Here is a 6,976-nt window from a genome sequence, read left to right on the forward strand (position 1 = left end):
TTGGTAGGAAGCATGCACTGTTATTCCCAGTTAGAAAAAAGTTATCAGCAACAATTGTGGGCAACATGTATTCGCCCTTTGAGGTGTCCTTTGAGGTCCAGGGAGCCACCAGCTGTAGGCTAAGACTTAATCAGTTACTCTTCAATTCATTCCATGCCTGGGGACATGATGTGAGTCAGCCCTGGGCTAGGGAGGTACTGAGATGAAGCAGGCACAGAGCAAAGGAAGAGCAACCTTCACCCACTCAACCAGTGAAGCAGAGTAGGATGAGGACATAACAGAAAGAAGAATTTCCATGGGAGCCCAGAGAAGTGAGAAGTGGGTGGGTTGGGGTGAGTACGTGCTCCAGGTGGCTGTGAGATTTGGTCAAGTTTGTGGTTTTCTCCTGTGAGCTCTTCCTCTCAGCCTTCACCCTCCACCAGTGACGACTCCAGCATCTCTCCAGGGAACTGAGCTGCAGAGGAGCTATAGGACCTCACATGACAGGGCTCTTTGGGCTGGGCTAGCTGGTCTACCTCCAGCTGCTTTAAGCGCAGACCTCAGGAACTCCTCAGAGAAAAAACTCCCAAGGGAGCCTCTTAGGTCACTGTCTCAGGCATGTTCCATCTATTCACTAATTCCTCTATCCATCCAACCATTCATTTCTTCACTCATCAGCTCCCACTGATCCACATACATTTGACCAGTTGACATCCATCAGTAAACAGTCCTCAGCATAACCTACACCTGGAATTCACTTTCATTCAACAGACATTTATTGGGACCCTGAAATTGATGAGAAATTGTTCTATGTCACAAGGCCTTTTTGACAGATTTCTTCAGAAGCTTGCATAAATTCAATTCAACATTACCAAGGAAGTCCTTTCCTCTTTACACATCACTCATTACAGGAAATATAATTCACCCATCTGGCAAATATCATGACTCTTTAAGTGGATACAAAATATTCCATACTGCCTAACCTTTGCATATATAATATAAAATCCAGATTCACTTAACTGTTAGGGCTATAGGGACTACAGAGATCATCACAGATGACATAACTAAGGCCTAGACAGCAGGGAGTAAAATGCTCAGGGTCATATAGGAGGTTAGTGGTGGAGCTAAGGCTCTTATCTCCCTATCCCCAGAGCAGTCTTCAACCTCATATTATAATATGTTCTAATATTATATGATTTCTAGAATATGCCAAATGAGTTTGAAGAAATCTCTTTTGGATTCTGTTTTCTTACCTATGAAAAAAAAGTTTGCTACTGATTTCTAATCTACCTTCCAGCTCTGTTTCTAGATCTCTTAAAAAAAAAAAAAAAGGACTGGCATGTAATCATTAAAATGTCAGGGAGCAGAGTGAATCTGCCTGTGGGTTCTGCTTAACTCTAGGACAGTTGTCTATTACTGTTGTTAGCCCATTTGGAGCCTTGGGTGGCTGGCCTGGGGATCCTAGGGCCAGGATTAAAATGAGGTCTTCCATCTGCTGGTCTGGTCCATGCCCACTTTAGAGGCTTAGCATGTCTGAGTTTGAGCTACAGGTATCAAGGAAATGGGTAGAATTAGCCTCTTCTAAAATTAGCCTGGGCCTAAAACATGGGTGTCACACTCACATGCTTGATACCATTCCCAGCTCCAGCCTCCTTTGTCTTAGGTAGCTGGTAGAGCTTGAAGCATCACAACTTCTGCCCATTGATTCAATGGAGCCAACCATCCATTCATTCAACCAGAAGACATCAACCACCGGACCTTATCTAGTCCAATGAGAGTTGCTTTCCAAGATTCATAGAAATTCAGTCAAATGACCCTCCAGATAACCAGCACATTGAGGGCATGGGCTGTGTCATTCATTTGGCATCTCAAGTACCACCCATGGTAGATGCCCTATAAGTGATTTTTAGTTGAATGGAATATCTGCTGGAGAACTTCTTACTGACTTGAAGGTAGTGGGCAAAATCACCTAACCTCTCTCTCACTTTTTTCATGTCTAAAATGAGAAAACTGGTAACACTGACCTGAAATGACTCTTGGGAGGACAAGGAAATCTACATGGGAAAAAAAGACTTTGTAGAGGGAAGAGCCCTAAGAAAAATGTTAGCTCTTGTTCCTGCCATGTGGTATCCTAGAGGGCCAACCAGCAGAGAGGCAGCCAGGATCCAGAGAGACGAATCAGGCTGGGTAAGATCATAAAAGGAAAACCTAGAGAAATATAGTATTTGGAACCTAAAGAGTAAGTCCTACACAAGAGCTGCCTGGTCATTCAATTGCTTTTCAATAGGAAAGGAAAAAAAAAAAAGATGGACAAATGAAAGACTTTGTCACAGTCTAAATAAGAATTTTGACAACAAGCGAGCTTTTCTTCTTGTGGTTTTGGTGTGGACTTCAAATCAGATTACTAAGTGGTAATTCACCTCTGTGGAGTCCTTGCTATGCACAGGCCATTTTCTGTACCTTATCCCATTTAATTAGGAATTTGAGGGAGATTCAAAACTGCCATCCCATAGTTATTTGGGTTCTGGAATCCAGGGATCTGGGAGGGCTCAGGTCAAAGGTTTTCCCATTATTAAAGTGTCCAGAATGACAGAAAGATCCAACGCCCGCCGCCTGACCTCCACCTTCACCTCTGTCCCTCCCCTCCTGCCGCCCCAGCCACGGTCTTATTCAAATAAACAGTCTCAGGTCCCAAGCGGAGTTCCTTCGAAGCCAGGGCAGCAATCCTAATTGTGGTTTAATGAGGCCCGGGTTTGCTCTGACTGGGCTGTTTACTGAAGCAATTTCAATTTGCTCCTTCTGGCCAGAGGTGGTGGCCACTGGCTAGCCTGTGCAGGATAAATGTCACTGAGGCACTGAGGGAGTTGGACCACTGCCTCCCCCCACCCCCAAGTCCCTTCACTGAGCAGAAGGATCCCAGGAATAAGGAGAAGGAAGATGCAGACGTGGTCACTAAGGTCCAGCAAGGCAGTAAGTAAAGGAGGGACAGAACTGTGAGAGAGGGGAGCAGGGGTGTTCCGGGGGCCTCTGGGTCAAAGGAAGAGCTGGTCCAGGAAGGCTTCTAGGAGGAAGCGTCATGTGGCAGCTGTTCAGGGTCTGATGCCATTCCAGAACCCAGAATGTGGTGTGCTTTCCCACAGCCTGTGGCCATCCCAGCAAGCTACAAAGGGCTTTCCTCACTCCCTGTGCAGGAAGTAATAGCAAAATTCTCTTAGTTGTGAAATCACAAAGAAACACACATTTTTAAAGTGACTTGTCCATTGTGACAGCTCCTTCTGCAAAGGGAAGTGCTCCCAACCTGAAGGCCCAGCCTCTGCTGCTTTCAGCTTGTGATTTTTATCTGCAAGGGTTCAGAGGGAAGCAGCAGAGAAGCAAGAGAAGGGAGATGAGGTTTACTGAAATGTATAAGCAAATTGCATCTCCTTGACTATCCTAATTGGTCAGTTCTATTGTCAATATCCAGAGGAGGAACCTAAGGCTTGGAGAGGCAGCGCTTCACTCAAGATCATGTGGTGCCGGATCCAGAACCTCCAGAATTATGCATTGACTCACTGATCACTGAGAGCTAACTACATGCCAGGCATGGCTCTAGGTGCTGAGGATGTATCTGGGAATAATCAAAGATCCGGCCTCATGGAGATGAGATTCCAGGCAGGGAGACAGACCGTGAACACGTTGATATATAATATAATGTAACATCTGTAAGACACGTCTAACTCAAAGCTATGCTCTCTCTTCCACGTTCAGCATCCCTCGCAGCCATGGGCATCTGGCCTCAGACGGTCCCTCCATCTTTTTTATTTCAAGGGCCCTGACGTTCAGGCTTCATAGCCTGCTGCCTATCCACACGCCCTCCATAAACCCTAAACGTCCCTTTGAGGGTGTGTGCCATCCCCACAGAGCCATCACGGCATCAAAGAAGAACTCTGTTCTCTGCCTGATGCCTGCGGAGCAGCTGTCCTCCGCAGGCCTGGAATCCCCAAAACAAGTTGGCCCCTGGGGTTCTCCCGTCCTTCCTGGAGGTACCCTCTGAAGTTCCTGGCGAGGAAGTTCTGGTTCAGATAAAGGTTACCCAAATAGCTCCAGCGGCCCAAAATGTGGTGGGAGATTTACAGGAAGCAGGGAGGGGTGGTACTTCCAGGAGCCGTAAATCTCCCCTGCCCGGGGCTGGGGAAGAGAGTGCATGGCCGACACTAAATCAATTTCATTGGCGTGCTCCGCTGTTTCTGCACTTGGACGCTGGGCCCGGAGTGGGAAGGAAATAGTTGTCAAACATCAGGAATGATGAGGACAGACCCCGGGATCCGAGGTTGTGATTTCCTGTGGGCTGGAGAGTTTGCTTGGTCTTTTCTTGAGGGTCTGCTTCCCAAATGCCTCCGTCCGAGGAGTGAGTAGCCTAAACTCCATGGCCTTGGGTTCTAGACAGCATTGGCCCCTGGGGTCTTTTCACCAAGATCCTTCTCCTGGGCTCCCTCCAACCAGCTTTCTGCCTGGCTGGCTCTATCTCATCAGGCATATTTTAGCTCAAATGTCCCTTTCCAGAGAGGCTTCCCTGGATGGTCCATCTAAAATCAGCAGGAGGGGTAGACTGGGAGTTTGGGATAGATACGTACATACTGCTATATTTAAAATAGATAACCAAAAAGAACCTACTGTAAATAGCACAGGGAATTCTGCTCGATACTCTGTAGTAACCTAAATGGGAAAAGAGTTTGAAAAAGAATAGATACATGCATATGTATAACCACATCACTTTGCTGTACATCTGAAACGAACACAACACTGTTTATCAACTATGCATGTGTGTTCATTCACTTCAGTCGTGTCTGACTCTTTGCGACCCTATGGACTGTAGCCCACCAGGCTCCTCTGTCCATGGGATTCTCCAGGTGAGAATACTGGACAGGATTGCCGTGCCCTCCTCCAGGAGATCTTCTCGACCCAGGGGTCGAACCCACATCTGCCTTCATCTCCTACATTGCAGGCATATTCTTTATCCACTGAGCCACCTGGGAAGGCCTGTTAATCAACTATGCTCCTATAAAGCAAAAATTGTATTTAAAAAATAAAGTCAGCCCGTGGACCCCACTGCTGTCTCTTGGGAGCTCTCTGGTATGGCTTTGTGGACAATCCTGTATGAAGAATCCTGTTGATGGGATCACTGTGACTGCCTGTACATCCCCACACTGTCAGCTCCATGAAGACTGACTTGTCTGCTATGGCATTCCTGGTATGTAGTGCGGGACTTAGGATATTGTTTTCGTTGTTTAGTTGCTAAGTCATGTTCCACTCTCTGTGACCCTATGGACTGCAGCATGCCAGGCTCCCCTGTCCTTCACTATCTCCCAGAGTTTGCTCAAATTCATGTTCATTGAGTCAGGGATGCCATCCAACCATCTCATCCTCTGCCCACCCCTCCCTGCTTCCCCTTTTGCCTTCAGTCTTCCCAACATCAGAGTCTTTTCCAATGAGTTAGCTCTTCACATCAGGTGGCCAAAGTATTGGAGCTTCAGCTTCAGCATCAGTCCTTCCAATGAATATTCAGAAGTTGATTTCCTTTAGGATTTGCTAATTTGATCTCCTCGCAGTGCTTGAACTAAGTATATAATAGGTGCTGAATAAAGATGCATTGACTCAAAGAATCAATGAATACATTAAGTACCAAAAGTCTTCCACCTTACTCTGCATCTTACATCCTGAGTAGCAAAGATGGATGGTGAAGGAGATGCACTTATTCAGCTCAAGCACTAGGCATGTCTTTTCACCAAAAGCAATCACGGTGTGTGCTCGGCTCTGGGAGAGATGATGACAAAGGCAATGACGTGTTTGGTGCTACAGAAAGAGCTCATGGAAGCAGAGCTCTTCCTCTGTTACCTGAGGGTCGGAAGCCCCGAGGTTGGGTTCTTGGGTGAACACGGCTGAGATGGCTGACCTCCGGTTCCTACCTGCTTCCTTGTGTTCTGCTGATTCCCCTTAGAGCCTCTCCAACTCCGAGGGCCAAGAGGGAGCTTCAGTCGGGTCCTCTCTCCCCTCTTGCCTGTCTGCTCGGCCCCCACGCCACAGTCCTCCTCCTCTCTTGCCCCTCCCAGGTACAGAACTTCCAAAGACCTCTCTCCTTCACTTGTAAGAGGCTGGCCTTCCCGGGAGGCAGAGCTGGATCCTGGGCCAATTTAGTCAGAAGCCTTGGAAGGTCGTCTGGCCCCAGTTTGTCATGTTTCTGATGAGTGAGTTGAGCCTCAGAGAAGAAAAGAGACTTTTTTAAGGTCACATAGCATTAATCAGAGGCCTGGGTGTCTTGACTCTAAGGCCAGTGCTCCTTGGGTCATGTCTACCTTCTTGCCTTGGAGAAGCTTGTTGCTCTGGGAAGGGATGGGGAGGGCGGTGACTGCCCCGCTCTATTGCAGAGCAGCCCAGGTGTGGTTGATGTGATGGAGAAAAGAGCATGGAAGAAACCTGGTCTACCTGCCAGGGGGCCGTGGCGGATGCTTCAGTGTCCGAGGCTCATTTGTAAAATCTCCCAGAGGTGAACCTGGAGACGAGGGAGAATATGGATGACAGGTCAGTGCCTGGTGAGGGTTAGTGTTCTTCTCTGTCGCTTCCTTTTTCTTTCATACAGTTTTTTGGTGTCTCTTCTCTCAGTCCCCCAAATCCCATCTCTGCCTCCCTCCAATTAGTCCCCACTCCCCAGCTTGCCAACTATTTCAACCCCCCTCATGTCTACTGTGGTCCCTGGTTTCAGGGATGTCCCTCCCTTGCTACCTAACCCAATTAAAAAAAAATTTTTTTTTAATTTCAATCATCTCTTCCAGGAAGCCTTCTAAGATTTCCAGTCCCATTTTGATGGGGAGAAAAATGTCTGACAACAGGTTCAGCTTCTCTTTCTGGTTATAAGTTTAAATGGCCAACAATTTTCAATATTCATTCATTCACTCAACGCACGTTGTAGGCATGACATCAGCCTCAACAATATAAAGACAAATCAGATAAGGCCTTTTCT

Source organism: Bubalus kerabau, chromosome 11 (genome assembly GCF_029407905.1).
Source record: "Bubalus kerabau isolate K-KA32 ecotype Philippines breed swamp buffalo chromosome 11, PCC_UOA_SB_1v2, whole genome shotgun sequence".
NCBI lineage: Eukaryota > Metazoa > Chordata > Mammalia > Artiodactyla > Bovidae > Bubalus > Bubalus kerabau.